The sequence below is a fragment of the Centruroides vittatus genome, unplaced genomic scaffold (assembly GCF_030686945.1).
Source record: "Centruroides vittatus isolate TY-2023 unplaced genomic scaffold, ASM3068694v2 contig_900, whole genome shotgun sequence".
NCBI lineage: Eukaryota > Metazoa > Arthropoda > Arachnida > Scorpiones > Buthidae > Centruroides > Centruroides vittatus.
Window position 1 is genome coordinate 2796367 of NW_027122591.1, and position 19796 is coordinate 2816162.

The 19796-nt window shown below is 32.8% G+C and overlaps 1 protein-coding gene across 2 annotated transcripts in view; it reads left to right on the top strand.

Annotated features, from left to right (window-relative positions):
• LOC136984028 (ephrin-B1-like) overlaps positions 1-19796 on the top strand; it is a 117092-nt gene that overhangs the window by 57172 nt on the left and 40124 nt on the right. The window lies entirely within an intron of this gene.

Here is a 19796-nt window from a genome sequence, read left to right on the forward strand (position 1 = left end):
GTCCACCTTAATCTTCTTTGTTGAATGTAATACCGTTGAGACGTTTTGTTCGCTCCTGGACTCTGTCAGCCACACCTGGGCTTCGGGCTCCTTTTCCCTCTCACCATGATAAGTTTCTGGTATGGTGGCCATACAAACTTTACCCAGACTTTAATCCCTAAAGGTGGATATTAAATCTCTCCTATTGATTTATTAATAAAGGCGTACAAGGGCCACCTAACTACATTTGTAACTTTAAACCCGGTAATTAAATAAAGGGGGAGAGAATTCATCTAATTTTAAAACTTCCAACTGTATCGTCCTGTATCCATTGACTTGGGTTTTAATGCTCGACAATCCCAGCGGTTAATGGGTTAGCTGAGAGAGAAAGTTGGTGCAAAGCGTAAGAGAACGGCAGAAAACTAAACAAATTACCCAGGTATGACCCGAGTAAGGTGTTTAATATTTCATAAAACTATATGGAATCCTACAACCCGGCTTATTGCTAGCGTTGCGTGCAGAAAAACTGCTCCACACACCATTGGTCCATTGGACATCTCGGTATGCTTTATGCCTTTATCAAATATGCAAGAAGTGTGTGGTCTTGCGGGGGCACAGATTGCTGGCAAAAGTCTTTTATTTGATTGAGAAAAACAACTTCATCATCGTTTTCCTCCCCCTTTCGGAAAATCGTCTAGGGGGTTCTCCTACGTCAAAAAAATGCGTGTTTTAATGCCGTGTTACGGTGTTTAATACTCGCTCTTAATATTTACACGGATAGGAGAAAAGGGGGGTCGAGATCCGTGTGTTGATAGCAACAATATTATTTTCCACCCCGTCTTTCGGGGTGAGACGTCTTTGTTGTTCGACGTTGTTCCCAGCGATACGTTTCTAAAAAGACCGGCTGAAAAGTAAGTTTTTTTTATTTTTTGTCCGAATTCTTGTATTAAACAGGGTTTTCTTTGATAAATAAAAGATTTTTCTACTTAAATTTAACCATTAAAATGACGGATAGGTACGTAAACAATCGCAGCTTAATGATCACATGACTAGCCCCGGGGTTAGAATCACTATGCTAGAGAGAGGGATCACGATAAAGGTCAGATTATACTGTGAAATTCATCAGATTGTTGCCACAGAATTCTCCGTACGACGTGTAAAAACCGTAATAAAAAAAAGAAATATTAATAAATAAAGTATTAAGACTATAATTTACACCTGTTTTTTGACGTTCGCCATTTTTGATGTGTTAAAGTTTATACTGTACTTTAAAAAAAAAAATGGAGAATAAGATTAATTTTTAATGCTGTTAAAAACCTTACTAAGGAGCAAGGAAAAGAATTTTTAAAAAAATATTTAAAATATCCGGGGATAGAGAGAGGGTTAAAGGTTCTCTAGCATAGTTATTTAGTCACTATGCTAGAGAGGGATCACGATAAAGGCCAGGTTATAATGCGAAATTCATCAGAATTCTCCGTGCGACGTGCGAAAACCGTAATAAAAAGAATGAAATTAATAAATGACGTATTAAGACGGCGATTTTTACCTGTTTTTTTTTTTTTTAAATCTAGGAGTTCGCCATTTTTGTCTGAAGTTTTGATGTGTTAATGTTTCTTAAAAAGTTTATACTGTACTTTAAAAAAAAAAAAAAAAATGGAGAAGATTGAAGAACAGATTTATTTTTAATACCGTTAAAAATCTTGCTAAGGAGCAAGGAAAAAATATTTAAAAAAATAATAATGCACAAACTAACATTCAGTTTGCTGTCAGAATGAATAAACTTGATGACGATATTTTAAAAAGTATTTCCATTAAGAACGTCTCGAATAACATTTGCAGATGACTGGATTGTCTGTCACTCCACTAATTTAATTTTTATTCTCACGTTTTGATGTTAAATTATGGAAATTTCTTCGCTCTTTATTATTATTATTATTTTTTTTTCTCCCTCCTTCTACACTTTTTTTCGACAGAGAGGTCCTGAATTATATTCTTTATTATAAACTAATTTAGGTCACGAGTGTATTACTCCCATAATTTCTGTACTTAAACGCTAAAGAAGCCTCTTACCTACGTACAAAAAAAAATGAGACTATATATTAAACTGGCCCCATTCGAAGGCAGTAAAGTATAGGAAATGCAGAAGGGAGGGTGAAGTCGGAAAAAAATTCTTCTTTATCTCATTTTTATGTGGAAAAAAATACATTTTTTGTATCATTTGTGGCATTATATATATATATATTTTTTTACACGATGTTTGGTAGGTAATTCCGTGTGTTGAAACACAGCATTTAGGTGACTCTTTGTAAATCTGAGTGTAACGTCAACACTTCTCTATCTAGAAAGGTATTTTAGAAGCTGTCTCACAAGTGATGTACGTATTTGTGAAGTTTGTACGACAGCACATCTTCAATATGTTTTACTAAAGGAACAAAAGATGTGCTTTTATGTATCATGATGCATTTTGTTCAACGTCAAGTGGCTTTCAAATGTTTTCTCTCACAGTTCGATTCTCTGTAGTCTATAATGGAATCTCTGGCACTATATACCAATAGGATCATAAGAATATCGATTGTTTGATTCCTATTTTTTTCTCTCTCTCTCTCTTCTTCTCTTCTCCTTTAAAATATATTTTATTTTATGCCAGATTGATTTTATATATTCCGGTAGAAAAGAATTAATTTTAAGAATATGAAGAATGAATTTTTCGTGACTTAAAACAATTTACTTTCACGCAAACCTATAATCGTACGACTGGATTTCGATTTAATTTGACTTTTAAATTGAAAATAAAATAGGCGCAGAATAGATTTTTTTAAAAGTGCAATTGTGTTGCCGGTTCGGGAAAATGAAACTGGCGGGAGATTCTGCGAGTGGAAGGTGTGTAGATACGTCACACTAATTTATGCAAAACGGCGCCAAAATCAGAAAACTATCGAGTGATCTGTGAGTTTTTTTTTTTTTTTTTTTTACCTAATTATACTTTGTTTGTTCACTCGTCTCAATTTCTAATCGCTTACTTCAACAGAAGCATTGATTTACATAAAATCTAAGCGATATTTTCGATCGTTTACTATATTTAATACAATTTTATTCGATTTATTAGGCCCGTGGTATCAATTTTTCTAATCATTCTCTCCCCTTCCGCCGTTTCTGATCGCTGGAAACACGACACATTTACATACATGGCGATTTTCTTATTAATTATCTGCTTAAATCAGCGAGAATTTGCGTTTTTTAAACAGTTTCCTCTCCCCCATTTTGCTTATGTTCTGTTGTATGTTTATATAAAAAAGCGATTTGCACGAAGGGACTATTGAGTCTCTCTCTCTCTCTCTCTCTCTTCGTTCCTTCTCTGTTGAATTTATCGTACAGCATGGAGAGGGTCCTTTACTGTAGACATGTAAGTGTTCAAAAATCAATAGAAAAGTTGTTTGAAGTTATCATCGAGTGTGTGTGTGTGTGTGTGTGTGCTTGCGTGCCGTCTCTAATTTCCACGGTCGATTTTTAAACTCATCACAAAAATAGGCCATAAATAATGTAATAAAATTGTATATAAGCATAAATATAGATGTACACACGTAGAAAAATAAATGATTGATAAAAATAGAAAGTTTTAATGCCGTTTATATTATATTATATACTCGTTTTCATCGAACGAGTAAACAAGAGTCGTGCATCATCATCAGTAATCATAAACTAAGGACATAAAAAATGTATGCACGTTAAGAACTCGAGCTAAGAATTGTTTCTTACAGGTCTAAATTGAACATAACGTTGCAGATAATAAAGATTTGTAGGTTGTAGGCCAAACATCTAAAACTTCTGAAAGAAGAACAAGTAAACATTCCTTCTGTTGTTATTATTATATATATATATATATATTAACTTAGTTTCCCCACAGATTATAAGAAAATATAGTAGAGGAGAGAGAGAGAGAGAGAGAGAGAGAGAGAGATTTATGGGTTTTATCAAGTGCTGCAGCAGATAGAAGAAATTGCAAGAATTAGAGCAAAAAGGAAGGTTTTCTTTCTTTGTTTTTTTTTAGTCTTGCAGCATGCGTGTTCTCTGATCTGAAACACGCGATGCAAAACTAAGCTCTACAAACAATGGTAGCCACCAGCTGACACAAATGCCACAACAACCACACCCCTCTTGTAGTATTTCATGGGGTACCACAGAAATCGATGTGGTTTCCCTGATTGTGTGATAGGATACTCAGAGGGCTGATTTATAGGGCTAATAATGTCGCTCGGTGCATTATACTTTTCGGCATTTTCTTTTTTTTTTCTTCTTGAAAATCTAAAATCAATCATCTGTCACATTTAATGAAATCTTATTGACTTAACAACGCTTTTCCACAAGCAATTTTCGTTGCTAAGAATAAACTTTCTTAAGATTTTCTTGTATTAAAACTTTCCGGCAATGTAATAGAAAAGTGCGCGCCCGTCTGTGTGTAAGTACGTAATTTTTTTCTTTCTTTCTTTATATATACATATATATAAAACTTCTTTCATTATAACTAGTAAAATTTTACAATTAAATAAAAAAGGAGAGAGGGTAAATAAATTTCATTCCAAACATATTTTATTCTGGAAACTAATTAAAAGAGCTTTAGGAAAACAATTTTATTTTCAACAATTAGAACAAAAAGACATCGGTGCTTTTTTTCCCCCTTTTACTTTTTTTTTTCTTTTTGTTTTTATAAAACAACGAAGGAAGATTTAATTTCATTAGAATAATTAAACGAAAATCTCATTTATTCTAAAATTAGAGAATTGGTAAAGTTTGAAGAAGCTTCTTACATGTAGAATATATATATTATTGCCTATGCATTGCCTATATTTACACTTAATAAAATAAAAAAAAACCGATTCGAAAAGTTGAGGAATTCTTAAGTGTAAGCGATGATTATTTGATTAAAGTGTCAATTATATCCGTCAGTTTCTTCTCCCCCTTTGTCAATTACGCGCTTTCTTCTATTTTCGCTTGCTCCTTCCTTTATTTTTGAATAATTTGTACATATTTGTGTTTTATATTCTCCATTTTTTTTGATTTTTAACTAATATTTTACTCCTATTTTGATCGTTACTCCGATAATTATCTCTAATTACCTGTTTATTACGGCTCTTCCCTTCCCCGATAATTCGCTTTTTATCTACTTTTACTGGTTATTTATTATTATTTTTTTCTTTCAATTTCAATTTTAATTAACTCTTAACAGATTTTTCTCTCTTATATATTTTAATTTGTACCCCTTTTTTGTATTGGTCACACTACTTTCCCTGTGTCTAGTTGTGTTTATTCCTCTTCACAAGGGTTGTTTACTTGTTATTTTTACAATTTTATTACTTTAAAACTTTATAATTATTATCGTTTCGTATGATAATTTTTATATTTTTAATCTTTTCTCGTATACTTTGCCTTTATTTTATATCAAAGCTTTTCATTTTCCCTATGGACTATTAATCTCTTCGATACTCGCTTATAACTTTAATCTCTTTTGTAGGAGCACCGGCATCTTTCTGTAAAGAAAGAGCATCATCACTATCAGGAGCAGGCAGGACGCTTTCTAGAAAGTAACATTTACATTCTAGTAGGAGCACTAGGGAAGGATACATTTATATGTGAAAGGAGGAGCATTATTACGTTATGGAAAACAAGGTTTAGAATAGAGAACGAGTTGGATAGTGAACTTTATTTTATTTTTTTGTAAGATTTAATAATAAAAATTGATTAATTTAGCCTTAAAATTAAAGAATAAACTTATAAAAAAATGTATATTGTAGAAGGGATATTTTACATTCTTTATGGGACATTTATAAGGGGGTTATAACATTTACTTGTGTTAGGTGTGTGTTATTGTGTTACAGAAAGTACCGCGTTAAGAATGAAGAATAGGGCTTTTAGAGGGATATTTTTTGAGGAAAATGTAACCTAACCCGTGCCGAATTCACCTAAAAATGTTGGAAGAAAAATTAACAAGGCAGCTTGTTTACAATAATTAAAATAAAACACTCTGCGGTACAATTAGACGACGAAACTCATTTTCATTTTAGAAATTAGTAAATTCCATTTAATTACCCTAATTACAAAATTAATTCTAAATTACAAAAGAGGGAGAGAACTTTTATAAAGCAAAATTTAACTTTTGTAACATTATAAATTCCTATATTTATACAGAAATTTTAATTGCAAAACTGAAAGAAAAACTCGACAGAGAGAGTAAGAGATAAAAGAAAACGAATTGACGAAAGTAAGTCTGTCTGTCTGTGTCGCGAAATTACTGCAACACTTCTGAATCAGTTATGTCTAAAATGTGATGTTGGATGCCACCTGTCAAGATAGAATGCGAGGAGGGAAATCAATCCAGTAATTCGTAAAGGGGGGGAAAAATAGGAGGATTTAGCCAGCAGATCCAATCATGCAAAAGCAACAGGGTTATGCAAATGAACGGCCCCAGGCTAGTTCTCGAAGCAATCGAGCCCATTCACCCACTGGTTAGACAGCACTTGTTTGTTTCTTTCATTTAATATGATGATAAATGGTAGTGTTGGCCTCAACAGGAACTTCTACTTCTCTTTCTTCATAAAGATATCTCAACATACGCCGTTTAAATCATTTGTATTTTTTCCTCTTCTCCTCACTAAGCTTTCTCTTCGTCGATTGTTCCCCAAGGTATCTCGAATCTACCATTTCTATATGAAATTTAACTTTTTTTTCTTCTTCTTCTTTCTCTCCCTCTCCCTTCTCGACTAGATCTTGGTACCTTCCCTCCTCTTACACTACTCAAAACTAGAGAAAGAGAGGGAAGAATGCCAAGAAAATCATCTGAAAAGATGCTTTCCTTGTAAATCATTAATCGGCTTTACCTAACGCACTCGCTTAAATTTTTAATGAAATATTTGAAAGAGAATTAAAATCCCTGGAGACTATAAAACTTGAAACTAACTTAAAATTCACTCGTAATTCATTATTAGTCAAATGATCAAAAGGTGATTTAAAATTCGGTGTGAGAAATGACCTTTTCTCAGCTTGACTACTACGTGTGTGGCTTATCAAACATTAAAAGACTAAACAGGAAATAATACAATTTAAAATAAACCAGAGTATCTTGTGGTCGAACCTCTCATTAATCACCATTGACTTTCATAGGTTGCACGATCATTAACTATGCCACAACACGCATTAACAATTCTGTATTAACATAGCCCAACCCTCTCCTTCTCCCTTCTCCTTTATTTCTCTCTCTTTTTTTTTATTATTTTCTAGACAGTTTATCTTGTTAAAAATGATAAAAAAAATTGAATATATCTGCTATAAATTTCTCTTAAAAACACCTTTACAAACTCAATAAACAGCGAAAGCAAATAATGCTCTACATAATCTATGTGCGTGAATGTATTCAATTACTATATTCAGATATATATATATATATATATATAGTCTATAGAGGGATATACTGAAAGCTAGATAAGAAAAATATGTTATTTCCTGAAATACTTGGAGCGTAAAATGCGTTTTCTGAATTGAGAATAGTGTTACATTTTCTGATATTTATACACAGGAATTTTTTTTGTGTGTTGCAGCACATCTTTTGCTCCTCGGTGGAATGAACTTGTTGGGACGGAGTTAAGCCCTATCTAACCTTATTCATCGCTTATGTTAAGGAATTTGGGATCGCTTATCTATCTATGTGATATTTAAAAACGTATTTTCACGCACTGAATATATCAATAATGTGTTTTTAAAATAAATAAATACATATATGCATGTATATATATAGTATGGGAGGGTGATTTTATGATGTGTAAGTATATATACTTCTCCTCCCTTCTACGTTATTGATATTCAAGATGGAGGATTTTTTTTTATCTTTGAATATTGTTTCTGGAGGTTTTATTAAATGTATCGATGCTACAGTTCGTAATAATGGTATTTTTTGGGGGGTAGCCCAGCAGTCTTATATGAACTAGCTACTACTAAACGATTTAGATCTCCGAGGAGATGACTTGCATAACTTCTGTCTATAGAAAAATATATATAAAGGAAGCATAAGAAATGTTTTCTATGTCTTTCTTTTAACGAAATTTAATAAATTTATTTTATATTTTATTAAAGGTATAGTGAATAATGAAGTTAATGGTGTTTAAAATCACGTTTATCGGTAAATTTCATTAAGTAAGCTGATTAAAAACTGTTAATTTTCTCATTAAGCTTTAGTCAAAAAGTTGATTTTTAAGAAAATTAACCTTCTTTTTTTCCTTCTAAAAAAATAATAATTTAACCGCATTTTTTTCCCCTGTAGATAATACAAAAGTTTGTATTTTACATCATTATATTGAATAACTGGAAGAAAAAAATATATTTTTTTTTTTAAATTAAAATTTAATTTTTTTGTTTAATTATCAGAGTGTATTTTTTATATTTTTGGCTCTTATAAGCAGTTTTCCTTGTAAATTTTGATGAAAATTCTTCTTTAATTCTTTACTTATGTAACTGGGAAAAGTCATCTTTCATTCTTAGTAATAGTATCAAATTTATTTTATTTCTTGGCTGTAGTAACAAATTTATTATTTATTTATTTATTTATTTTCTTTGTTCGTATTGCCAAATTTTAACAAGGAATTTTGGCTTTTGTTTAAATTGTTTTATACACGTAATTCTTGAAGAGTTTAACCTTTAGTTACATAATCAAATTTTTCTTAATTAAACTACATATTCGCCTATTTCTCTCGATTAAAGCCTCGAATATACTATTTAGAAGGAATTATTAGTTAAAAAAACGGAATATTTTACGAGTTAAATATGTAAAAACGTTGAAAATTCCCTCGTAATTAACACTCAACTACAGATTTGTGTAGATTACCTGGAAAATTTCCTGTTATAAGCATCCCCCGAAAATAATAATAATAATAATAATAATAATAATAATAATAATATATTTATTAAATTTCTTAATTTATTTAATGTTAAAAATTATAAAGGAATTATCTTTAATTTTATAAAGAAGTTGAAAATAATTATAATTTAGGAAATGATTAAAAATAAACGAGTTTGATCTCATCCAAACGTGTCATCTTTCGGAAATTAAAATTAATGGAAGGAAAGGAAAGAGGTAAAAGTAACAATCAGAGGAAGCTATCATTAATCGACGTGGTCGGAATAACGAGAACATTGTCTCGATAGACGTAGCATTGTTCGGCATGTCTGTCTGTTCGAAACAAAAGTAATGATGGGCGCTTAATGGGCACAATAATATGTCGTCATTCACCATGGAAATGAGATGTGTTCATTTACAACGTGTAGTCGTCCGTACAGTAAATCACTATTCTCCTTCCTCCGAAAATATCAGTGCTTCAGTCATTTCTTATCTTGACACTTAATCTCTACATCCTAACTTATTTAAGTCGGCCGTTATTAGACTGGGATGTGTGTTAATAGTGCTTAAACTACTGGAACTGAGTAATGCAACCCTTCTTTGTGAAGATTGTAACCGAATTTTTATAACTCGGTAGTTGTATATTAATAAACTAACTACTTTCGTAACACCGAGAACTAAATGAGCACCTGCCAACTGTTTGGCCTGGTGATTTATTCGCCAAGAGTAAAACTTAATTAAAATGCTTCAGTCGACGAAACTGACTCTCGTAAATGTAAAGTAGCTTATTTACTATCTTAAAGACTCTCTTTCATCTTCCAGTACTGAGCCGGAGATGAGAATTATAGAGAACTTTTTGATCTAGGATAAGCCGCAGATGAGAATTGTAGATGGGCGATAGCGAAAGAATGCCAGATGTGTGTAGTAGGAGTAAAAGTGTTGTCGACTCCAGACAGAGGAGAACAACCGAGGTGTGCGTAGAAGAAAACGTCAACAAATCTCAATAGTGGTTAAAGCTGCACGCTGCAAGATAGCAGAAGAATTCGACTATAACGCGCAGACCAGACGGAGTTTACAAACGTCAACAACACTGGTTTTTTTAGAGCAGACACCACGTCTCCTTCTCGTAATAAAAGCAACGAAGCCGATAACGAACATCGCCGAATTTTATTTTTATTATTGTAAAGCGAACACCTTCCTTTCCCCTTCCAGAAACACACGCACGCACGCATACAGGTAGGTCATGGGGCCGAGATAAAAAGAATTACTCGTAGCAATCTGTTGTATCGTCCAAGCGTATACGGATGACATCATGCAAAATGATGTCCTACCTACATCAGCTTGATTTCTATTTCCACTTTGGAAATATGTTATTATCTGTGGTGGAAGAGAGTCTGGCTGCAAGTCAGCCAGGCGTAAAACAGTCACCAAAGCGGAAAACACCTTCTAATTTCCGGCTAATCTGAACAAGAAGAGAAACTTAAGTACACTTTGTACTAATTGTTTCTATTAGAAGAATTATTGAACCATACATTTCGAATTAACTTTCCTATGCCTATTCTTATTTTACTCTATTTTATTTCAATGGTTACAGATACTATGCTGTTGACATAATATTCTTTCCGAGTCAATATTTTCCTTTCTACGTTTTTATTTTTTTATTTTTACTCCCAAGTTTGAAGATAAGAACGTAGAGAGCGTGCAGCAGTTCTAAATTTTTATATATATAAAAAAATTTTTTTCACTTGAGCGAGAAGTATTGGGAAGAAGTCTTATTAAAACTTCATGAGACGGAATGTTTTCTTGCGATTTGCATACAACCCACTTCAATTTTCGAGTTGTAAAAGTGCAATTCTTTTATTGGAACTCAACCTTGTAAAGGACTCACTTATGCAAATTTTTCTGACTCACGTTAGAAAATACATTCTTTCTGTTGGCGATACTCAGACAGCGCACGGACAGACAACTCATACAGTTCTATTAATATTCAACGTAAGCTTACATTCCATTTAATCAGCGGTAATTTTGTAAGACAGGATAAAATAATGAATTATTCATATTTCCTCACGTTACAGCAGGTGTGAAATTATTTTTGTACCAATGACCTTAAGAACCTTCTTTAGTTACGACCCCCCTCCCCCTCCGTCAAAGAAAAAACCTTATTTTCCTTGCCTTACAATGCGAAATAATAGTCATTTATAACTATTTTACGCTTCTAAAGTCCTGAATACCGAAAAATTTAGCTTCACGCAATTATCACGTTTTTATCTTTTTGACACCTTTTAGACGATAATCGTCCGTAGAAACGGGGGTGGTCCTTTAAAAACTAGGTCACTAAGAATCACGATCTGGCAATCACAATGATAGATGTAGTCTAAGTAGCTCAGCAAGTGTAAAACCTACATTGTCTATCTTGATATCTTAAATAGTTCCATGTAGGTTAAGTGGGCCGACTAGACCACCTCTAAGTAGTCAGATGTCATTAAACCACCCCCACCTAACCATTGGTCAGCTGGTACCTCTTATGGCATCCACGTGAAATAGGTCAAAACGCTTTTAAAATATAATTATTAGAATCCAGATCGAGCCAAACTCTTAATTATGTCAATAAAAATTCTTTCTTTCTTTGTATATTTCAAAGCTTGGCTCTCTTACACCGGGCGTTATGGTTCAAGGATCCGATTGTAGCTATGCTGGAAATTCTATTGTCGCACGGGAGTTACAACAAAGCTGGTACCCCGTTATCCTTTTATCCTGCCAGTTAAGCTTTTAAAACTTATAAAACTAGGCCTCACCTTTCGAAGGTTGTAACTCGAAAACGGCTTTCTTTCGGGTATACTCGTGGTTGTGTTTCGATACTGCGCCGCCATTTTGACGCTAAACCGAAAGATCTCGAACAATACGAATTATATAAAAACGATGAGGTCCAGACACTAGTTTAGGTGACGACAATGCCCTTTGATATGCCAAATCTGTACGTCTAATTCTCAGTGACGGAGGCATTCTCTACGGTATTTAAGTGGGAGATCCGTTCGCCGGGAGTTCTATGAGGGTGTGACTGTATATCGAGGTTCGACTGTACACACTTTAAAAATAATTGTATAGGAAAAAAGTCCGCTCGACTCAGCATAGACAACGACAACATAAAGGCCGAACGTGTACAGATCTTTATCGATGTAGCTAACGTGTCAACCTACCCACTAGCTGTTAAGATGTATGGTGTCGAGATAACGGAGTGACAGTCACTCATTCCGAGTGGACGCTACACCACCATATGTCACACGGATACCATTAGCAGTGGAAAATTTTTAAGCTGTCTTGTTCAATTTTGTATCCTACGATGCCATGACATATTAATTATACACGTCAACCCTCTTATGTGTTGAACGTTGATGGACAACCCGTACGGGGATATTAATTCGTGACGCAATAATTAAACTGTTTCCATGCCACGAGGAACAGAAAAAAAGGGGGGGGGAGGAAACAATTCCCAAAACACTAGAGTTATTACTTACCTTTTTTTTCTCCCCCCCTGGTTTTGTTTAATCTTTGTGTGTCCATACTTTTCTCAATGAATACGATAAGAAGTCTTTAACAAAAATTACAATTAATTATGTTGCCTCGTACAAACCAGTCCCCGTTCTTTAAGTAAAGGACACGCTTCCTCCTTGCATTAATTTCTTGGCCATCGTATTCAGCCATCCAAACACATTTATGTGAGGAAACCATCCGAAAATTATCAAGAATACAAAGATATATACAAAAAAAAAAAAAAAACAACAGAGGAGGGAGGTTGAAGTTTTGTCTCGTAAAAACACAAAAGATTTATGGCACATCTATCATGTTCTTTAAGAAGAAGTTTAATAGCCAGAATATTTAAATTTATTTCCACTTTTATCTTATCTTTGGATACTGATATTAGACCTTACACGTTGTTTATGGATAGGAGAAGCTTTGATAATCCTCACTAAATCTAAGTATAAATATATACTTTTTTCTAAATTTATTTTTCGCTCGGATGTTTCTGTAAGTAATTTATTATAAGCAAGAAAGTTTTGCCAAACTTTTAACAGAGAATATCCTCCTATACTTCTCTCCATTTTAACGTTTTAATATTGTAAAAAAATCGATGCAATAAATATTGAAAAGAGGGAAAATAAAGGCCAAAAAAATAAAAATAAAAATAATAATAAAAAAACAGCAAGTACACGGGTCTATACTAGCTACGTGAGTTCTTTATTGCTACTTCCATAATCTTTATAACATTAGCATTTTATTGTGTTTTCTCCTTTTTTTTATGTTTTAATAAATATAACATATTCGGTTTGAATTGCGCTGTATTTTTTTTTAAATATATAAGCTTATATATATATATATATATACACGAAAAAATTGAAATTACCTCGAAATAATTTGTTTTTTCGGTTGGTAAATGATACTTTGCTTCAATTTTCTTCTTGTAAAATTTGTGTAATCTTCCACTTCTTCAAGCAAATCTTCAATTTCGACTGCACTTTCTACCATCCATCTTATAAACTCTGTGCAATTTCCTGGTATTTTTTTCCATGTAAAATGCTTCTAAATATAAATTAGTGATGGAAAAGATAAAATGTATAACAATTTTATAATAAAGAAACCATTTTTTTTTCTTTTTTGCGGATAAACACGGGAAAATGTTTTTCAGTTTTCTCTTTCATAACTCTTCTATGGCACAATCTTCCTCTGCTGATGGAAAGGAAATTTTTAAAGTCTTATTTGATTCCGTTGTAGTGATAGTAAGTGATACTTGGCTCCAATTTTCAATCGCTTTCTCTTTCTTCCATCTTGTGAAATTTGTGTAATCTTTCACTTTTTTTACAATTTCTTCGTTGAATTTAAAATACACTTTCTGGCATCCATTTTGTACAATTTTCTGATATTTTTTTCGATTTAAAATGCTTTTAAATAGAAATTAGCGAAGAAAAAGATCAGATTTATAAACATTTTATACTAAAGAAAGTAATTTTTTGACAGAAATATTCAAAAATGTTTGTATAGTCTTGTCTTTCATAACTTATCTATGGCACAGTTTTGGCAGTCTGTCTACTGGAGGAATGGAAATTTGTGAAGTCTGATTCTGTTGTAATGTTACTAAAATGATACTTTATGTGGCTTTATTTTTCAGTTTTTATTCTGCCTTATAAAATTTGTCTAATCTTCCACTTTTATCACCTCTTTCATTCAGCCTCCAATCTAAACCACGCTTTCTAACACCAGTACCAGTAAATTCTACACAGTTTTCTGGAATTTTTTCAATTTAAGGCATTCCTAAATATAAATTAACGGCGAAAAATATCAAATTTACGAGAAATTTTTTATAATAAAGAAAACATTCTTGCGAGTAAAACGCGAAGGAATGTTTTGCAGTTTCCTTTCATAACTCTTCCGTGGCACAGTTTTGTCGTACTGTCTGTTAATGGAAAGGGAATTTGTAAAGTCTGATTGATTCCGTCGTAATAATAGTAAATGATACTTCGGCTGCTTTTACTTTTCAATTTTACTTTCTTTTCTTCTTATAAAATGTATATAATCCTCCAATTCATCGGCTCTTTCATGATCTAAACCATAATGTCTAACCTCGTTACTTTCAAACCATACTTAAGATGTTCCTAAACATAAATTAACCACGAATAAGATGAAATTTTATAATAAAACAGATTTGTTTCTTTTTGCCAGTAAACACGGAAGAATGTTTTCTGCCATTCATAACTTTTCTATGGCACAGTTTTGGCAGTCTTTGTCTGCTTGTGGAATGGAAATTTGTGAAGTCGGATTGATTCGTCCATTAGTCATTGTTCTGACACTTCTTAATACTAGGCAACCTGGCTTTCGAATCCCCCTATTCAACCAACGATACAGTCCCAAGACGGGTTAGTAATGGGAAATGACTAATTTCTAACCCATTTATCATTCTGGATTTTTCTTTTTTCCTTTTTCAATTTATGTTTCCAAGTAATTTTAACAACTCGTTATGATAGTTAAACATGACACATCACAGATTTTATTAATATACATTGTCTTCTTTTAAAAAGTTTAAGTTAATTTAACACAAGAATAAAAATTGTTTTCCAAGTTGCTTTTTTTTCTCCCGTAGAAACGTACGAGTATTGTTTCTATTTTTTGTATTATTTCAATTTCTACGCTTCGACGAGTTTAAACTTGTCTAGATTTCAGTTACTGTTTTTATTCTTCTCTAAAATTTTCTGTTTTTTTTATTTTCGTGCTGAATTTTCGTAGTTTTTTTGATTTTGTAATCGTCTTTATCAGATTTTTCACATTTTTTTCTATTTTCTATTCATGTTTTTGATAAAGATTTTTGTGAGTTTAGGGATTCCAGTTTCCGTCCAATTTTCGATCATATTTCAATTTATTTATTTATTTATTTTTGCAATTTTTTGGAGCATTTTTTTTTGTATACTTCCTCACATTTCATATAGGTCTACTTTTATATGTATATATATGTATGTATATATATGTATACAGTAAACACATTTAAAAAAAAAATCAATTTCTATCAGAATTTTCATCTAAATATTCTTATATTTCCATCCAACTTTTCGTTCGAATTCTTTTCAATTTTTACTAACATTTTATAATATTTAATACGAAATTTTAAACATTTTTTTAATGTAAAAATATATAATTTATAAAGTTTAAAATGTCCTTACTCGAAGGTTGCAAAGTTCTGAGGTGTCAAAACACTTCAAAACTCACGAGTTTCCTCATTTTTTTTTTATATGAGGAAAAATTGATATTGATTTTTTCCTCACGCTTCACACACACACACATACACACCCCTTCCAATTATACAACTCCATTACGGTTTGAAAAATCCGAAATATCGTATTTTCCAGCAGTGTGACTGACCCATTAACACTTTACTGAAAGGACAATAGAGCAGGTCGTCCGACGTTCTCATTACGTCACACACGAGTCCTTCATTCAACTGCACCCGAAGTGACATTTCACCCCCTTATGTCCATAGCTTAAGTGAATTAACAATACCATACTATTGTCACCCCTGTCTGTGGTGCATTATACACATGACTGGCCATCTGTTAGCCTAACTTGTGACACGTGGAGCTATCCTTAAGGCATAAAAATAAAAGGGTTGTATTTCGGAAGTACTCTCATTACCGGTCCCCTCGGTGAGCGAATGGCATACGGACATAAATCACATGACTAACATGTGTCGAAGAAAATGAATGGGAAATGCAGTGAAGTGCGTGGGCTCTTTTTTTTCTAGATTTTTTTTTTCCTGCTTTCCTCTATGTTTCTAAAGCTAATTGGACTTTGGCCGCCTGCGATCAGCACCTGGGAACTCTGTCCTCAGAGAAAGATTTATTGCTAGTTCCCCCACTTTGCTAACCCGAGTGAATTGGCACACTCGTTTATTTGGGAAGCATTGACCATAGGGTAATTTCGGGAGGAAGAAATCTCGAATCTTGTATTGTTTTATTCCAAAGAGAAAAAGAGAGAGAGGAGGAAAAAAAGCACACAAGAGAAGTCCTCTTTAACAACAATACAATTCCCTTCTTCTCATCAGCGTGACGTAATAATAATTTAAGAAGAAATTGCGCCAGTAATGGAAGGAAAGAAAGCGTAGTTTTAACTTATAGAAAAAAAAATTCCAGAAAAATCTAGAAAAATAAAATATTATCGACGATTTTATTCTAGTTTATTACGTTATTTCAGAAAGGTTCGATTATTATTTATATAATCATTTCTCTACTTTCCCCTTCCTCCCGAACGTTCAAGTAAATGATAACGTACAGTACAGTACACGATTATTTATTATTATCATCATTATTATTGTTTATTTTTTTCGGAATTTGATAAAGAAAAGAAACATCGTCAAATTTATTCAAGAACAATAATAATTTTTGATTAGTTGATATAAAATGGGTAATGACTGTGTGTGTCTGTACTCTTAAATTCCAGAAGAGAAAAAAAAAATCATTTTCGAGTAATAATTTGTGTTTATATAATGGAAAATTCGATAAAATTCTTATTTATTTTTTAAGTGGATAAATTGTGTCGACAGTAAATAATTTCGGTAACGAAATGTATTTTAAAACGACTTTTGAAAGTAGGAATGATTTTGGCACGGATGTAATTTATTGTCAACGATTTTGGCACGAATATATGAGCTAGAAATGACTATTTTTTTAAAAAAATGTATATAATATTTTACGAGGAAGAGGAAAGAAATCGATTTTTTTTCTTCTTCTTCTTTATTTCAACGATAGAGACCTCCTACTGTAAAGATATATAAATTTAAGTGAGGATCGTTCCACTTAGAATTGATTTTGGCAGGGTTGTTTAATTTTTTTTAACGATAAAATCAGTTTAAATTACTTGGCATATAATATAATATTTCAAAACAGTTAAATATTTTGGCAAGATTAACAATTTTGCAACGAAGATACGTGTATAATTCTTAATTTTATCTTAAAGAAAGAGTAAAGAAACGTGACATTTGTGAAGATTTTCGTAAAGTGAGTGCTTTTATAATTTATACACATAGATAAATCAATAGAAGAGGAGAAGAACTTATTAAAAATTATACGAAGAAGTGATTAAAACACTCGAAAATCTACAACTCTTCATCACTCGTCTGTTACTTAAGATACTCGAACCATCAATCAGTAACAACTTACGAATGGAAAGAGTAACTAGACACTTAAAAGGTATAATAATAGCACTAGTGCTGGATAATGTCTGTAAGTTTTCTGGTTTTTGTCACGGTAAAGAAGATAAAAGGACCTTCGCCACTTCTTTGACATATTTATGTCATCTAGAGCTTTGTATACATAACACTCTTTCGTCACTAAAATAACGTTAATATTTACAACTACACGCTATAATTATCGAGCGAATAAGACAGATGGAAGGGATATTCTTGAGTTTTTATTTCGGAAATTTTCGCCATTTTCCTCCTCCTCCTAAAATTCTATCGCTTGCAACAGCTTGGTTCAATAGGGTCGTGCATACTGTTTGAGAGTAACAGCCCTCGGTTGTTATGAGAAAATATAAGATTTTGATCAATCGATTCGATCCGTATCAAATATATTTTTTTATGCTTTCTAACTGGAAGGCATTTAAGCGAAACGATCATCTATGGGTCCAACGTTTAACTATACTTTATCACTGGTATAACCCGGTTCAATATTTATTGATTGAAAAGAGCAATGCAGTCATATCTGTCAATAACAAATTGCAGAGTCAACTGCAAACTCTAGTCTAGCTTTATTTACAGCATCGTAAACAAAACCACAGTTTAAATAATGTATAAACCAACGTTGTTTACAGCAATAGTAACTGTTGGCGTAATTAATAAGTCTTTCGTCGGCTAAATCTACTAACTGTATCGATGCGTTACGGCGTTACGATTTATATACCTTAGCAAAATCGATGAGGTATTAACGAGACGTATCTGGTACCTCGTGACAATGGACGAAACTCTGGTATCTTGCAAAGCGTACGTCACGAAGAACGTAACGAATTGCCGGCTTAGTTGCTTAAATAAATCGAAAAGGCCTCAACGTAACCGGTCCGATAAGCTGGTTTATTATTCAAAATGGCCGCCAAACTCGACCATCACGTGACTGGCTGACGTTAAGCGGTGAAGAAACACTAGCGAATCCCTTAATTTATTACAGTCACTAGTGCATCATCAATATGGATAATGCGTCTGGCTTCGAGTACATAAATATGTCAATGGTCAACGTGGAGCCCCGTATGATCGTAAATAAGTCAACAGGCACTCGATACCAGCCTACTCGAAAAACAAAAACGACCTGGCACTGCAACACTGTTGCCACACGATTACTTAAAAATGATAATAATTAAATTCGTCTCACGGTAGACGCTATGGACGTCGATTCTCACTATTATAGTTACCCCCATTTAAACATCATTACAGTGAAAACAATGGAGCGTACCGTGATTTCAATCATTGCTCACTTGTGGGAAATATCATTTGTCTTCTATATTTGGCCATTGTTCGATTCCATGCGTGTTATTAAATGGGTTATAATAAGTTCGATCATCGATCATCTCTCTCGTAACGTCTTGTACGACACAGTACTTAATTAATTGTTATCAACCGAGTTTATACAGTATCGTAACAACGTAACACCCACATAGAAACGGTTAACGATAGGAAGTTTTATTAATTGATTTCCACTCATTAGGGTGGCGCTTTAACCGGGGTGTTAACTTGACGCCTGTCAATCAACTTTCTGCATCATTAACAAACTCGTCTAAAGGTATTACATAAAGGAAGCAACGCCATTCGTCCAAAGTTCGATGACGTTTTTTAACTGTTGCAACGGTGGCCTTTCTTTTTCTTTTTCCTTTCTTTCTTTCTTTTCTACCCTATTGTAATACCATATTTTTTCTATTTTCTTTTTTTTGCGCAGGCTCCCGTCTTTGCTTTCAGATTGTCATCAACATCGCTGCCTTCTTCAATCTACGCCGTAAGATTCGATATTGTGTTTCTGGCAGGGGCGTTCCTGACCCCAGAAAAGCATTTGGACAATGCTGCTCTTTCTATTTTGATAAAAACACGCTGCTGAATGGACAGTGTCATATTGAAGATGGAATCTGTAGGATGCAGTTAAATCTTCCTAGCGACATCCCTACGTTCGCCATTAAATTCGAAACGTTTCTATATGGAATATATATATAAATAAATAACCGAAAAATCGATTATTCTTATCATAAAAGTTTAGAAAAATATTTTTACATGGATAATTTTTATTTTCCAATTCCTTCTTGATACAGTTATAAAGCTGAGTTTCATGTATATTAATACGTAATCTCTTTTTTTCCATGAACATGATACGCATACAAAAAAACACCCTTCGACCGCATTCAATCTTAGTTTCTTGTT